This window comes from Stegodyphus dumicola, chromosome X1, assembly GCF_044657685.1.
Source record: "Stegodyphus dumicola isolate Sdum_Otavi_A_Nest chromosome X1, ASM4465768v1".
NCBI classification, from domain to species: domain Eukaryota; kingdom Metazoa; phylum Arthropoda; class Arachnida; order Araneae; family Eresidae; genus Stegodyphus; species Stegodyphus dumicola.
In genome coordinates, this window is record NC_140780.1 from 113,371,008 (window position 1) to 113,388,128 (window position 17,121).

Here is a 17,121-nt window from a genome sequence, read left to right on the forward strand (position 1 = left end):
TTTCATTAAATAACTTAATAATATTTATTTTAGTGAGTTTATTTTTGTGGTATTTATTTACTCTGTGTGAGACTCATATTTGTTTGGAGTGCAATAGCTAATCTGAAAATAATTCGCCTTAAATTATTGTAACACCGTTACAACAATTCCAGTTGCATTTTTCTTATGGAGTAAATAAGTTATAAAGTATTTAGTTTCTCTTTCTATTTATTTAAAGAAATTGAACATTATGTTTTTAAATCAATCATTATTCTTTACTAATTAAGAACAACTGTGAAAATAAACCTTTTATTCTTAACTAGAAATCCTTTTAATTTTTGCTAAAAAATTGAATTGGGTTATGGATACTTTAAATGCAATTCAAAGCTTTATATTAACTTGTAGTGTTGTTACCACTATTCTGCATTTATAACAAGTTTCATGAAAAGCAAATACAGTCTAGTTACAATTTGCTTTGCTTTAACTACTAAAGTGCATTAGTTTCGAACCGAGTTAGTGCTTCTGGAAATGAGAGATAGCGGTTAATGAATGGTTATGGTTACTGATAACGTCTTGGTAGTAATCTGTACATTTTCATTCAAATGCTGCAGGTACTCAGACCCCAAGGACTGAGACGTGATAAGTTGTTAATCTGAACTACAGCTATACTGTATTTAGGCTGCTGATATCCGAAAGTGTAGATGTGTAAGGTTAGTCTCTGTTTTCCGAATCTTTAATATATTTCAAAGTCATCTTAAGAACGGCAGATTTATGTCTCCGTATGTAGATCCGCGATTTTAAATAAAGCCGTATAATTTGAAAAATATTAAATTGCCGAAGCAACTAGCTGCGCTAATGATATTTCTAAGATGCTCAGCCATAAATAACTGCAAAATTCTTAATGAAGTGCTTGGAAGTATAAATCTCGAAACATGACGTGAACATAATGGAAAAAATGATTCTTAATATAAACATATTGCATTATTCGAAATTGAATTTTTCCCCGTGTTATTTTAACTTCGTAAATTTCTTTCTTAGTTATTTGCCAGTGCAGTTTAATACTCTCAAATATTTGGTTAAACGTAGAAGCACATTTTTAATTTAAAGAAAATATATGCATTGGAAGACGGCACGATTAATTCACAATCGTTTAACTTTTAAAGTAAAGAGAATTAAAATCCGTGATTCGTTTAGAATTGAAGTAACAGTTTTAAAATAATTCATTTTTTTCATTGTAGTTTAAAAATAAAAGCGACAGATTATTCCTCAAATAAAATATTCAGAAGTTGTTTCTAAAATCCTTGCGGTATGTCTCTTAGTTTAAACTAAGAGTAAACCGAAATTTGAAAAACTATTAAGTAATTAGCACAGTTCAAGCCATTTGCTGTCTTAAATGTTTAATTTTGTGTGTAATTTGAAATTTTATAACTTGTGAATTGCTTATCTTGTATTTCAGATGTAGTCCCGTCAAAGTTCTAGTTATCTGATAGGACAATTTAGCAAAACCTTTGATTCCCCTCCCCTCCTGAATTTCTCTTTAAGTGCACAGTTGGAGAAATTCTAAACCGTGTTATAAGTATTATTATGGCTTTCACTAAATATATAAATCTAATTCTTAAAAAAATTCATATATACCGTTACAAGAATGTTGCATATTATCATGTTTACATAGTTCGGATGAAGTTCGTATATAAGAATTTACATAAAATACCGCAGCTTTTCTATAATAATATATTGTATATATCTCTCCTACTTTTAAATCAGTGTAAAACTAAGAAACATACTTAGTTGGGCAATTTAAATTGAAATAAATCTCTCAATAGGACATTTTTTTTAAACTCGAAATTACTCGAACTTGCTCGAGGTAGGTCATCTTTTCTGTGAAGGCTGATGTAATAGCTGGAATTTGTTCCGTGCTATGAAGACAGAAAAAGAAATAAGTAAATAGATAAAAATTAATACTAATAATGATGATGAAACATGCGTGTTTATTAGTTTATCATTATTGAATTTTATCGTTAATTTATTTATTGTAATTAACTCAGATTGAAGCGTATTGGCACGCAAAGGCAATTCGTTTTAAGCTGAACGTTGGTCAAAAAACGAAAATTCCAGTGTTGAATTAAATTTTTACTCCTGCCCTTGGCAAGCAGTTCTTCCGTTAAAGATGTAAATGAACGGGTGTAATGAATTCATCAAAATGCTTCTTACCGGACACATTTTTTATATTATTATTTATTAAACTTTCGTAGTACTTCTTAAGGAAACTCTAAAACTTGCACGAAATATTTCAAAATTTACTTTCTTGACACTGTTGTTAAAAGAAAGACATATCCAAAGTTTGTTCGACAAATTTTAGTGGAATATTTTACTGTCTTCGATAACAAAACAGAAAACACTCATGCCAAACGCTTTCAAATAAATATTCAGAGCCGTGCAAATAACGCAGTAGTCTTCGAGCCTAAATTAATTCTTTTGAACTAAGTTTTGCATAAAAATCGAGTTACCCGAGTTTCGTAAGAAAGACCCAATTACGTGCGTAGTTTCCAAGCTTTCGCGATGTGTTTGAACAAACTTCGCTTAAGAAAGTTCGGTTTGGAGAATTATAAGAAGAAATAATTCGAATCATAAATTTTTTTAAGAGCTGAAGAAAGTTTTACCGATGGTTGAAAGTAGAGTCGTGTAAAGTTTCCTAAACTCTCTGAATGCATTTGAGTATTTCACCTTAAGCGTGTTAAATTTTAGTTTGTTTAAGAATTTTTATATGAATGCTTTTAGCTTCTAATTATGAAAATTTTTAAATGTCTAATTAATTGTAGTATGTTGATGAAAGTTCGAAGTGAAATGGAAATGAGTATTTTGCTTGTTAATACATTTGTTAATTTAAGAAAACAGTTGATTAATGTGAAATGCTGCTAGGTATGACATGTTTCTTACATATCGGAAAACAAATAAAAAGAATAATGGGAACATGCTAAGTATAAAGATTTAAAAGGTGTTTAATTTGCTGACTGTCCCTCATTTAGAGGAAAAAGAATAAAATAATCAAATTCCGCTGATTAACATCAAGTAGAAATACATAGAATGACAAAAATAAAGCGATAAATAAAAAATATAATAAAATAAAGGAGAAATTGCAAACAAATTGAATAAAAGACTTAAGTAATGAAAGAAATATGAGACATAAGTAATAAAACAAGTGTTTTTTTTACTTTACATAAATTTGATTGTATTTTACCTTTTAGTTATTGCCACTCTTTTTCTTGATATTTATCGTTTATCAGCAACATTTAATTATTTTGATTCTGTGGCTGAGATTGAGGAAGAATCACTAAATTAAATATTTTCAAATTCTGATACCTTTTTAATCCAATTTGTGAAAAAAAGGTAAAATAACAGAAAGCTAATTTTATTCAAATAAATGGAAGACGCAATAAAGAAGAGGTGGAGCAGTTTGTAAAACTTCAGTACTTAACCAGGGAATAGGTTGGAATTTTTGTATAATCTACTACTTTTCTGAATTCGTTTCTAAAAGAATTTTATAATTTTGAGTTTGAATCATAAAATTCTAAAATTTGCGTAAACTTCTTAAGCCAGTGATAAACAATTTAAGAAAAATAATAACTAGAATCTAATCTGCTCCAAAGTGGTACAACAAAACAAAAACATCTTCGGACGAGATGAAAATGGGTGTCATTTTTGCTTACATCGTTATGAATTTATACTTACGTAAGAAAACATATACGTATGTGAGAAGAAAAGAGCATTTTTTTAGCTTCTTTCCACAATAAACATTCAAGATTGTTAAAGAAATTGTAAAATTTAAAGTAAAAGTCGTGAGTAATTATATTTAATTAATAAATATTAAGGAAATTATAATTATTAGAAATATAATTTCTAAAAACAGAATATTTTTTGAAATTACAGATTACTTGATAAAATATAATTAACTAATAAGTTTAATAAAATGAATTAACCCGTATTTGAAGTTCTGTTGTAATTTGCTCAAAAAAATAATTGTCTCTGCATTGAATTTATGCAAGAAATTCGATGAAGAAAGATATAGGCTAGCTACTATGTAATCTTTTTTAATTTATTCTTTCAAGATTGATTTTAAAACATATCTCACTGTTCGTGTGTTGTTCTTTAATTAAAATGAAATCTTTATCTTTCTTATTAATGCATGAAAAAACAACTATATGCTTTTTTTTTTCTTTTTAGGTAAGTGTGAATGAAAATTCCCTGTTCTATTAAAAAAGGACGCTTTCGGTAAGCTGTTTTTAATAGCTTTGTTAATGAATGCTTTCTACCGATTTTAAAGAGCAATTAACACTTTTTTCCCTTCAGAAATTTTAAAAGATCGTTATACTGAGCTAGCTTAGCTTGAATCCACTTATTCTAAAAGACTTAGAATTAATGCACACCTTAACGCAATTTAATTCAAACTTCAGCTTTTGAGTCATATCAGCTTTCTTGCAAATTTTGCATTTTTTAAATTCCTGTATAAAAAATTAACTGTAAAATGTAAAACACGTGTGCAAATAAATATGCTCTTTATGTTAAATGTTCTACTTTTTTAATTACAATTGTGAATTTTAATTCAAGTTATTTGTTTACACATTTTGCATAAGGTTTTCTTTTTAAACTAGGTTAAATATAAATTTTTCCCAGCGTAGTTGCCATAAATATCCTGTCTCGTTTTCTTCTCATGAGTTAAAAATAGTAATATTGAAGCACCTTATATGAAAATTAAATTTTCCTTTTGCCGTATATTCATATACAACTCTCTCCATTAACTGCCTCTATAACGCGAAAAGTATATTTTGGTCCTTCAAAATACTATAATTTTCGTGCTACAGTGTTGGTTTTAATTTTATCTGCAAAATCTTTTTTAAAACAAATATTTATATGCATAAAGTTTCACTGCTGCTAAAAATAAACCTATAACTGTATATGAAGAAGAATACAGATTGCCTAATTTTAAATAACTGTAAGAAAGCCAGAAAAATATTATGGAAAATTACTGTGGTTTAAAAAAAAAACTTTAACAAGAGGAAGGTTTAGTTAATTATATTCAAACAGTATATATGTTATAGTGAAGAAAAACTTCTTTAGTTAGTCATATGCGAGAAGATTGCAGAATGAAAAGTAAAGTGGAAAGTATATAGCCATGTGTCATCTTGTTGGTTTTCAAGGAGTCAAGAGATAAAATGATTTTAACTCAAAGCAGATGTACGTGTGGGTTGCGCTTTAGCAAATATTTAAAGCCATATTTTCAAGGACTTTGAATGTAACTTCCGTCTTTCTGTGTAGCGGAGAGTACCACGTCTTATTTTTTTAATACTGTTCAACAACATGATGTGCAGTAAAAAATGAAGTCGGAATTTTAATTCGACCGGAACTAAGTTATATGTGGAGACATCAATTAATTAACTATTCTGTTGCATGTATTCAAAGAAAATCAAACTTACACTGTCACACGTTGTCGAAAGGTTACGGTGAAAGAGCTACATTGTGAATTTTTCAGATTAATGTGGCAGCGATTTGGCTGCAACAACACTTCTGTTCTATTGTTTTTTAAATACTGTGAGTAGAAATCTATATTAGACTATAAATGGATGAAAGCAAGAGATAGTTTTGATTTTACCTATCAAACTAACTAGGCGAGGGAAGAAAGTCAATAATGCTGGTTAGCAGTAGTTAAAGCAACATGCTACAAAAGGAAGTACTATCTACGGCTATACTAATTTCTCGCCCTGTTTTTTGAACATCCAACATACAATCAATATATCTTTCTGAAAATTATCTGTTGTTTGTTTTCAGGATATTGTCAAAATTAATTTTTCAGTATTATATTAATAATGAAACAGGAAGAAGTTACATAAAATTACAAAATAAGTGAAAAAGGGCGGTCTGAGAAAGAAATCATCTCTTATTTCAAAATTAATAAAGTGAAGCTAGCTTGCTGGTTAATCCTTAAATATGAAATATCTTGTTTTTTTATCGGTTTCATATTTTCAGTTGAAGTAAATTTGCTTATATTTTTAATATGAAAATTTTATTGGAGCATTTTTAAGATTTTCATGGAAACGCTGAATGGTCTAATATACCACGTCTGTTCACTCCACCCGTATTCGTTGGCAAAGATCGGTGATCAGTACAAATAAAAGCTAAGCCATCCCCTCTGTAGTACCACATGTGGTTAATGTTCTTCTGAACCTAAGATCCCGTCCCAATGTTGAAAAAGAACACTGAGGGTGGTCTGAAGGTCTCCTCCCACCCCTCTTTACCTACCAACAACTTCTCGAGAGAATTTTCGTCTCGCCTTGTATTTTGAGTGCTCTCTTGTCTTACAGACATCCAAGCCTTCTCCGGTATTCGAACTCTGACCCACCAGTACGACAATCAAGAGATCGGTGATCAAATGTTAACATCATCAGCATCATCCTGATTACGGCATACTGCCACATTTTCCTTGGATACATCCTTGCATACACACATCCTTGGATATTCGCATTTTGGTTCTGTTGGCCTAACATGTTTTCAGAAAGATTCGCTTTAAGCTTTTACAATACAATTTTAAAACAGTTTGGCCTTTAAATGTTTCTTCGTGTAGCTGTATAGGAAGTAATACACTTAAAAATTTCAAATGCTATATTTTACAGGAATTCATAATTAATGCAAGTAGTTAATGCTTTGTAACTGATATTTTGTTACCTCTTACCTCCGAAATCATTTTCGATTGGCAAGATAGGGTTGATATAAGCTAACATGACTGATAAGAACAGCTGGCATAATCTGCCTGAACGTTTTCTATTAGCAAAGTCACATGCTGTTTGGCTTCATTTTACTGATAAGAAAGTTTCTCCGCTTAAATTGTCAACAGGAAAGAGAATATTGAATGTTCGAGTTCACTAAAATATAATTCGAAGAAAAGTGTTATTTTTTTCTGAGAAGAAAATTATTTATGGAATAATTTTTAGTTTAGTAGAAAATGAAAGAAAGTGGTAATTCTAGGTAATTGGATTCAGTGCCCCAGCAAACTTCATTACGTAAAATCAGTCATTGCTGAATCCATTCTAATGTAATATAATCAGACCGTTGTACAGAAAATCCACTGTTTCGATTTTAGGTGCTTTTATTTCTTGCGTACATAATTGCCTGCTGGACATCAAGAAACAGAATACTAGTGTTGATATAATTACATTATCGCGCAGATTTATTTCTGAATCGTGCAACTGTATATCTTCACCACGGAAATGTGCAAAGACTAAAGTGGGAACTGCTATAAGCGTAACCGTCATTAAGCTTAGGAGACCCAGTTATTAATGTAAATTTAGGATCTTAATCTAATTTCTTTTGTTTTCAAAGGCACACCCTGTCTCCGGAGCTTAAAGAAAAACTAAGGCAGAATAGTTAATGGCACAAATTGCGCATGAAAACTTACTTGTCTGACAATTAAAGCAATTTAAGTTCACTTCCTGATAATCTTTACGAGTTATACTTCTCGCTAGATGCGTTGCTACATTGTAATTTCTTTAATGGGATTTTATCTTGAATCTTTGATAACATTTCAGGTCTGTTTAATTTTGGCCTGTAGAGATGTTACTTGTTAACCATTAGACCATACCATTTCCTTCTAAAGTTTTGCAGAGTGATGCCTCCTTAAGCATTAACAGGCTTTGTTTTACAGGGTATAACATAATCATGCATGCAGATGAATTATGGAACATTTTTATGCATTTTTATTGGTAATCAAATGAGCTTAGATTAAAATATCAGTTTTCACTCACCGTGATAATGTATTTTATACGATAATTTCTCGTATTCAGCGTCTTCATCTCTTCAGTTTTAATATTATTGTTCCCTTTTCCTCATTAATGAGTTATAAATCGGAGAGTAGGACTGTAAGACTGATTTTCACTTGGAAGCAGAGTAATTTCCTTAAACATTCTTATTAAATGCAAGGTAACTGTTTTCCGATGTGTCTCATCCATGTTTCTTTACGAACCAGTATTTTGGCACATTAATAACCGATTTACGTATCACGCGACTTACATAAATTTACGTAAGGGGGCAAAAGCCGTAACATGGCTATAACATGCTAACTGAAACCGACCCCTAAGAAACAAGGACTCAGTAAATAATTTCTCTGACCGCCCGGTGGCGAATTGGCTAGCGCGTCTTGTAGCTGCACCACAGGTCCGGGGTTCGATCCCCGGACTGGGCAAGGTTGACTCAGCCTTCCATTCCTTAAGTAGGTCGATAAAATGAGTACTAAGTTCGCTTGGAGACTAAACACCGGGGGTCCTGCGACAAGCTGACCACGTGTCCAGGGCATATGCTGATGCACTTCGGAGCCCAAAGGTCCGGAAAGCAGAAAAAGGGCACTGCAGGCCACTAAGGCTGTTGCGTTAGAGTTTTTTTTTTTTTTTTAAATAATTTCTCCTCCTTCTGAACTGCACTTCTTGCATCTGAACAGTATTTGTACGGTTAGTTTAGTCACTTGTTTACCACCGTTAATGTTCGATGTTTATTTGCACTTAATGTATTCAAAAACGGAATGCGCCGTTAACTCTTAGAAATTTTTTTCGAAGAAAAATCGAAAATCATTTATATCTATGAAATGAGAAAAATTATATCAACAACTGCTCATAAATCGGCAGATTTCGAAACCGAATACAGTAATAAAATATAAAGTTCGAATTGTTGAAAACATCAAAGATGCGATAACGTTAAAGTGCATCATCATTAACAAAGGAAATCTAGGCCCGATTTTAGAGATGGAGGGTGAGTTTTCTGATCGCCCAGGAGAACACTAGATCTTGGAGTGAAGATTTACAATAGAAGGTCGACATTCGAACACCGAGCGGTTTGGTAATTACAGTAGCCATTGCCATTCCAATATGTCTAGCTACAAGGACACCTGCAAAAAGCGTGTGACCACACAATCAACTCTAGTGTGTTTGCAAAGTGCTGCTGACACCGGTCTGAAGATGACAACTCAGACGACTTAAATATCGAGAGGCGTAGAAATTGCCAGAAAACAGTATTTTTCTTCACAGTCATCCACCTCTAGCGGAGACTCTTTCACTGCAGCGCCAAATGATGAGTACGTAGTAAGATATCAATAAACCATCTGCAACGATCTGCAAATAGTTATCCGGATGTAAAAATTATTATTATTGTTGTTCCTCTTGAAATAAACAACCTGTACGTTTTGTTTAGTGTTCCTGTATCTAGTTTTTGTAATTGTTATCATGGATGTGTTTTATTAACAAATTTAAACCATTAGTAGTGCAACCTTCAATTCAGACAATAAAGTCTTGCACATCAAAAAGTGACTCTGCCTAAAATTGCGTATACTAAATTCCGAAAGTAGACTTAATGTAGTTCATTCAGTATCAGATCATACTTTCGTGAAGGTAAAAAGTAAACACTGTAAAGTCAGCTCATCCCCAATGAAATAATAATAAGAAGAATTATTAGATTTTTAAATAGAATTATCAGATAATAAGAATTATCTAGATGTCCCCAAAGAATGTGATATTCCATTCTTTAAAGTATCGCAGCGCCTTTCCTTGTAATTATTAGGCATATCATCGAGAAATTCAATCTCTCTTTACCAATTCTAAATAGTTAAACATATACCTTGAAATCGAGTCGCAGTTTTTCGATAACGCATTTTTAGTCTCTGTGAAATTTTTATTTACAAATTAATTTGTTGGTGCTTGAATTTTTTATATGCGAGAGAGTTTATAATGCATTTGTTGTGAAATATTTTCCTGGAAGTGCTGAAGCCATTTTTAAGAAAAGTGTTACTCTCAATTTATGTTTATTAGCTCTTTCAATAATCTTTTGCCTAAAGCCACCTGTGGCTATGTGGATAAGTCCGCTAACCAGTAGTGATTCGACTCTAGTTTGAATCCCGGCGAACGATCTGGCTACATGGTAGTTTTAATGGTTTTTCTCCTATATAGTGTGAATGCGAGTAATTTTCGCTTGGGCCTATTGTAAAGGATCTCTTTTCTTAGAAAACCCTCGCCAGCTTTGCCGTGTTCAACTAATTAAATAATAAATTAGTACAGGGTCGAAATTTCCTCTTTAAAAATCAAGAGAAAACCTTCTAACATATTGCTAGCATTGGTGTCAAAAATGCGTTTGCATTTAATGAAAGGTTGTCAGCATCCATTATTTAATTTTAGAATTCGAGAACGGGAAGGACTAAAATTGAGTGTAAAAAAATAGATAAAAAAAAGTAGAAATAGTAATGTTTAAGCAATGTAAACAGAACCTTCAGCTAGGGAGATAAAATTGTTGTAATTTCAAGTTTGTTTTAAAGTGTTAATGGCTATATTTAGTGTGAGCCCAAAATTTGAGAATGAAAATAAATTTAGAGGAAAAATTGAGTAATTCTGCAGACTGAAATAATAGAGCAGTGAATGAAAAGAAACATAGAACAACGCAAGTTTTATTTGGATACTCGAAAAGCTGTTTGCATTAATACCGTATAATTCAAAAGTAAAATAGACTCAGTGCACGAGAACATACGCTGAAATTCGAGAATCCATCTATTTTAACTGAATATTGACATTGTGCGGCCTTTCCTTACGACAATAACACTGACACTGCTGTTAAGAGACTTTTTCGCTTCTGACAATGTGAATCTTTCATTCCCTTCCAAAATTACTGTGCATTCTGAAAGAGACATACCTATCGTCTGTCATGAAACAGTGACAAGGCGTGACATTATAATTACTCTTGAAATAGCGCAGTAAAGGGAGTTAGAGAGAAATGGACGATTTAGAACCGACGAATTTAATTAACTCCGAAAGGAACTTTTCGAAAGAGTATTAAATCTTTCGTTTCGGCGGTAAGCCTTCAGTTGAGTAGCTGTTGCCATCGACAGAGCTCCGTAGAAATCGGATTTGCGGTTTGGGTTCGGTTCGACTTAAGTTCCTTTAAGCGGAAACCACCGAAGCCTTTTGAGAAGGACAGCGTAATCACGTTCTCTAATCAGGAGATGTTCCTAGAAAGAGAATATGACGCCAATATTGTTATGTCTGCGACCTTCGGCAAATTTGCCGCTTCGGCGATCACCCAAAACACCGAAGCCTCTTTTTTACTAGGAGATCAAAAGAATCCGCCGGCGATATCAATCAACAGGCACACTGAAATTAAATGTTAAGTTTATCCGTGACGCTGAATCGGGACATCTAGATCGAACTCTTTTACTCCCGCCGAGATACGCTACGCAGTAGCCTCTTGAATTGTTGTCAGTGGCTGAAGGATTCCCTAAACGCGCATCAGCTAGTCTTTGGAACCTTCCTTCATTTAGAGACTTTTGAAATTTATATGGTACTCCTTTAATTTTCTGTTATGAAGTGAAGCCACAATATTGCACTTAACAAACTGTACAGTTGTAAGCGTAGCAGAAAATCCTCAGAAAATGAATCTGGCTGTACTTTGTTTTATTTAACTGAAATCCCTGATACTTGAAATGATTCAAGTATGACATTTTTTGTGTTCTTAAAATGAAATTGCATTTTGGTCTCAGATTGAGTTGTTGAAAATGAATTAATTGAAATGCAGGGTTTGGACCCAATTATGTTTGTAACTTTGCGTATACTTGGAATTATCACAGAAAGTCACCTTATTATGTTTGGTGACATTTTCCTCGAGAAGAATTTGGCATAATTGTAGTTTACATAGGGTTTCATTATTTAGTAATGGAAAGCAAAATTTTTGTTCATGGCTTAAAAGCATATTTCCTCATGTAAGTTCACACTCCACTGCATCATTTCAGGTACTAGGAGGACCGCAAAAAGAGCGCATCACTTAACAGCTTAATGTAGCTTGGTAATTATGTAAGAGAACTGCTTCATATTCCTTAGTAGAACAGGCAGTTGTAATGAATTAAAGATGGGGGCTGTGTAAACTTTAGTGGCCTTGTTTCATCATCAATGTTATATGCAAAGCTTTTATTCATACAATTATATCCATCAAACTTAAAAGGGAAAAACAAATTCTTTTATTTTTTTCTAAAAAACACTTTCAGAATAAATGAATTTACATAAAACCTGATTGTTTCCAAATTCGTTTCCACTTTAATGAATTAAACTCCGAGTATAACGTCGATTCTGTAAGTAAATTGTTCTAACGGTGTCTTTATGTCTATTTCTTGTGATAATAAGCGAAGGAATAAACATAAAATAATCACATAGCACAAAAACAACGCCCAAAAGATATTCTGCTGAAAGTTTTTCCTATGTTCCCAGAAATGCCGTTATTTTAAGCAAATATTTTAATAAGAAATTCATCATGATGAAATAACCAACAAAATGACTAGGAGTGTTATTAAATAGATGAAATATTTTGGAAATTTTTAGAGAACAATTTGAAGCAGAATTATGATTTTATAAAGACTTCCGTTATTTTAGAATTAATAACATAGCTAGACAAGAATTCATTTGCGCTGAGGGAAAATGTAAATTAAATGTTTTAGAGAATCATTTTTATGTATATGACTAAATCTAGACCTTGTTATATTTTTATTATCTCTGGTATAAATGGCAGTGTTTTATACATGGCTGGTTTTATTAATTTTTTGTTTCACATTCCACGTAAAAGGTTGGGATATTCTTTTGTTACGACATTTAATTTAATTGCCCTAGAGAAAACAAACCGCATCTTAGAAAAGGAACAAAAATAATTGAATTTTTAAGCTTTGTGAATACCATTTTCATGCATTGTTAGTTCTTCTGTCTCACATTTTTAAACATATCACATGGAATTTCAGTTAACCAATTTTTTAAAGTGCATAATTTAAACTTTTTTTCGTCTAGATTGGATTGTTTAGGTTATGGCAAAGAGCACTCGAGGCCTGTCAGCGTAAGGGAAAGGATCACTTTGTCGAGCACATTTTAAGAGTAATGCCTCGATATTCACGTTACATATGATAAAAACTCCAAAAACTGACATGCAGCCAATCCGTTCGCCGGAATTTGAATCCTGATCAAACTACCTGCTGAGCCATGTTATCATTCGGTCTGTTAGACTCTGTTCGTTTAAAGGGCATTTCATACACTATACTAACTAGCCTTAATGAAACACTCAGGCAGTACAATTATGCAGTAGGATTTGTCTGCTAATGGAAAGTGCATCCGAAAAGCGAACGTAAAAGTAGGAAAGCTACGTTTAATTTAGTATGTTATTGCAACTACACTACTATAAATAAGGTCTTTAAAATTTAAATACTTGAATTCTGAAAAATAAATCATTTAGACCGTTACTAACTTCAAGAATTATATTTAAATTCTTAAAGAAATATTTTGCAGTATAGTGCCGCAAATAACCGTAGAGTACGTATCATGGTCAATTTTAAAATCTATGGCAGAATTAGAAAATTAATTTTTTTGTCAAACAGTTTCTTACACCACCCGACATTGAAAATGCTGAACCAAGAAGAAGTGGCCAGAAAGTGATGAAACTCGGCAAACAGACAGCAACAACCAATAAGTGATCTTTATTTCGAAATGATATGCATAATTCAGAGCGCGGAGCGCTAACAGCGTCGGCTCAGTAGCTTGTAGGACCACCTTGGACGGCGATACACAAAGCAGCATGTCTAGGTACAAAGTCAATGAGACTACGGATGGTGTCCTGAGGAATGGCTTTCCATTCCCTGTCAATCATTTGCCACAGTTCGTCTTCTGAACGCGGAAGTGGAAGGGTCTGCAAATAGCGTCTAAATCACATCCTGAATGTGTTCGACTGGTGAGGGATCGGGAAAGAACGATGGCCAGGGAAGCATCTGTACACCTTGTAGAGTGCGTTGGCTGATGCAAGCAGTGTGTAGTCGAGCATTATCCTGCTGATAAAGGGCACTGCCCACTTCCTGAAGATAGAGGAGTGTCAACGACAGCAGTGCATCATCTACGTAATGTTGGGCCCTCATAGTGCCCTGAATACAAACTCGAGGTGGCCTGGAATCGTACGCAGTTGTGCCCGAAACCATGAAGTCGCGCGGTGAGACGTTTCACAATTGCTGCCGGATTGGACCTGTCTAAACATCGACGCCATGCTCGTACGCGGCGACTATCATTGGAGAAACAGAAACGTGACTCATTTGGGCCATTCCGGCGTCCACATCACTCGATCCCGGCACCATTGCAGACGTTGGCGTCTATAATGTGGAGTCAATGGCAGTCTTCTTAACGGACGCCACGAGTGCAGGTCACTAGCCACCAATCGACGGCAAATGGTTCTGGTTGATATGGGAACATCCAAGGTGTCTTAAACATGCTGCAGAATGGAGGCAGAAATGGCTTTCGGATGCGCTATTGCTTTTCGGCGGATGCGTCGATCCACGCGTTCCGACGTACCTCTGACTGCACCGGCACCCCTCGAACTTGCCACATTTCCTTGTTCCAACCATCGTCGCCACTGCCGGTGCACTGTGGACGCGTCCAACTGAAATTTGCTGTATGGACTAACCTGCCCTTCTGGAACTGTGTTGACAATAGCTTGGCATTCTCTGCTATTACACGCGTCCTCTTAAACAAGAACAAATTTTTTACGATTGTTTCCCTAGTAGAAATAACGGTACGAAAAACTGAACATTCTGCGGGTTGCTTCCCTTATATCTTCTTCAACGTGCGAGCTGCGCATTTCACATCATTCGCATAACTCGGAGACGTGCGTCTACCCTGAAATTTGCATCATTTTCAGGCCACTCCTTCTTTGTGTTTCATTTTCAGTGTCGGGTAGTGTATAAGCAATGAAACATCCGTCCCGGTAGCGGATGTATGTTAGCACTTGTGGTTCAAATTGCGATAGGAATGCTGCTGAGAACGTTTGCACGTCATCGTGTTATGTTATGGTCTGATGTCATTTTCGAAATTTTGCATGAACTCGCATATAATCGTTCAGCGGAGACGAGACCACCGACTGTATGCTTGATTAGTGCTGCAAGATTTCAATTATTCTTGTGTTTTCTTTAAGTTTGAACCTAAACCAGTTTCTTTTGAGTTCGCATATGCTTAAGGAATATATTTATTAGAATAGCCGAATAAGAGAAGAAATACAGTTGGTAAACTAAAGCGTGTGAAAAACATTGTGAAACTTTTTCTAGAATATTGGAAGTCGGAACAAGCAAGACGAAGTTCAGTTATAATGACAAGAAATATATGTCTAGTCAGGGTGGAGTTTGTAAGACAGAATCTGCACTCTTTGATGTTGTACTTATGTATAATATATTGAAATGCATAGATATGAGATGCATAGCTCCAAAGATCCAAGCAAGAGCCACTATATATCCTCGTTGCTTACAGCTAGTGAATGATAAGCTTCGGGAAAAGGATGCAAACATTTTGATATTCATGCCGTTTTCATCTGTACGTGATTCAGTGTTTGTCTTTATATTCCTAGACTAGTTTTCTTTCCTTTTCGCTTCTATGAAAAGAAATTAAGTCTAGGCATTTGTAATTAGGTGTTAATTTTTCTTTAAACTGCAGAAAGTATGAACAAAAATATATAATTACCCTAACAAATGATCGTAACAATCAATTTTATTGAATTTAACCTTGATTATCGTTTTCTTCCTTCATGTTTAAATATGGAAAGACGTCATTTTTATCATTCGCTTTGTTTCTAAATACAGAAAGTGCTTTCTTTATGGAGTCTTAAATTAGTCTTGTCTTCTATCTGTAATAGCGGTATGTTGATTTTCTTCGGACATCTTAACGTTCATTGATTCTGTATTCTTAAATGTTATTTATTTGCTGTGTTTCAAGCGCCCATCCGCATATCAATTACCGGAAAACGCATAATAAATTAAGCAATTCGCTTTCTCGCAATGGTACTGCAGAACAGACTGTGGGAGAGAGATCTCCCTTTTAAATTAAATTCCTTACAAAAGTACGGTTAAATAATTGGATTCACCGGTCGTGTATGGACTTTAATGGGATTTGACGAAATAAAGTAATGAAGACGAATTGGTTCTGGCCTTATTGCTATTAGATTGTTGTCTTGTTTGCTGTTCAGCAGAAAGGCGTTCTGAGTTTTATTTTTTGGTGTACCTACTCTTGAATGAGACAATAAAATTAAAAGCGGAATCTTCTTGTGTCATCCAGAAGTTTAAAATATTTGTTTTTAATTTTGAAGAAAAAATATTTGACTAGAATATATGAAAGAGACATTAAGCTGCGATAAGAAAGAAATTTTTTAGGTTTAATAAATAAGGTGTAGATCTTGTCAGGTCTTGTATGTCTTTTGACTTGCTTTGGAAATATTACGTGTCCTGAATAGGAACAGGGAGCTTACTAAAGCTATGTTCAAGTTTGTGTGGAATAGACGACACAAGCAGGAAGGGTGTACTGAACCCTTTATTCTCTATAAAGTTACAGGTGCTCCCGTACTTCGGGATACAGAGAGCAACCACTTGTGGTCTGAACGTAAAAATATAAAACTACTAACTAAAAGCTAACTTTGAATTAGTTTACAAATGCCTAACACTAAGACTGGCCTTTTTAAAAGGTTACGTAGGTAGTACGCAAACTGCTGAAACTACAATACGTTTTGAATATTAAGAGGACTAAACCTCTGGCCTTAAAGGTAAGCAGCAACTGATTGAAAACTCGTAAGAATGCAGTGGCAAGGCGGCTCACTCCCCCTCTCTCTCTAACTCTTGGCAAAAAGCCACAACTTAAATACTTGGGCGTTAGCAAGTACAATTTGCATAAACAAGTTAAAGCATTTAATTCTGGCCGAAGTGGAAAATAAGAAAAGATAGTACAGTTTTAAAATAAAATAAACGTTAGTAAAACTTAAGATCCTTACAATCTTATGTTCTATTAGTAAATTATTTAAACCTGCATATCTCTAATCGACTGTGGAATGTTTCGTTTTGGCTCATAAAATAAGTTCCTAGATGAGAATATACTCAAAAACACTTTTAATGTACTTTGAACTGTCTGTTGACAGAACGGCATATAAAATTGTTTATTGAAATAATAAATATTTTATCTAGATGTTATATATCAAAGTTTAATGATTTATTCTATTAATTCTGTATAAAAATTTAAATGATATTCCGAAAGCGGAAGATTTGGAGTCCCTTCTTACAGCGTAATGTATAGGAAA

At 33.7% G+C, this 17,121-nt stretch overlaps 1 protein-coding gene across 10 annotated transcripts in view; it reads left to right on the forward strand.

Annotated features, from left to right (window-relative positions):
- LOC118198603 (muscleblind-like protein 1) overlaps positions 1 to 17,121 on the forward strand; it is a 713,982-nt gene that overhangs the window by 370,513 nt on the left and 326,348 nt on the right. Inside the window, exon 1 of one of the 10 annotated variants that reach the window (XM_085807967.1) lies at positions 4,233 to 4,248. The exons of the other annotated variants lie outside the window; for them this stretch is intronic. The gene's annotated coding sequence lies outside the window, so the exon portion shown is untranslated. Of the gene's footprint in view, positions 1 to 4,232; positions 4,249 to 17,121 lie in introns of those variants that run through there. 10 annotated transcript variants of the gene reach the window in all.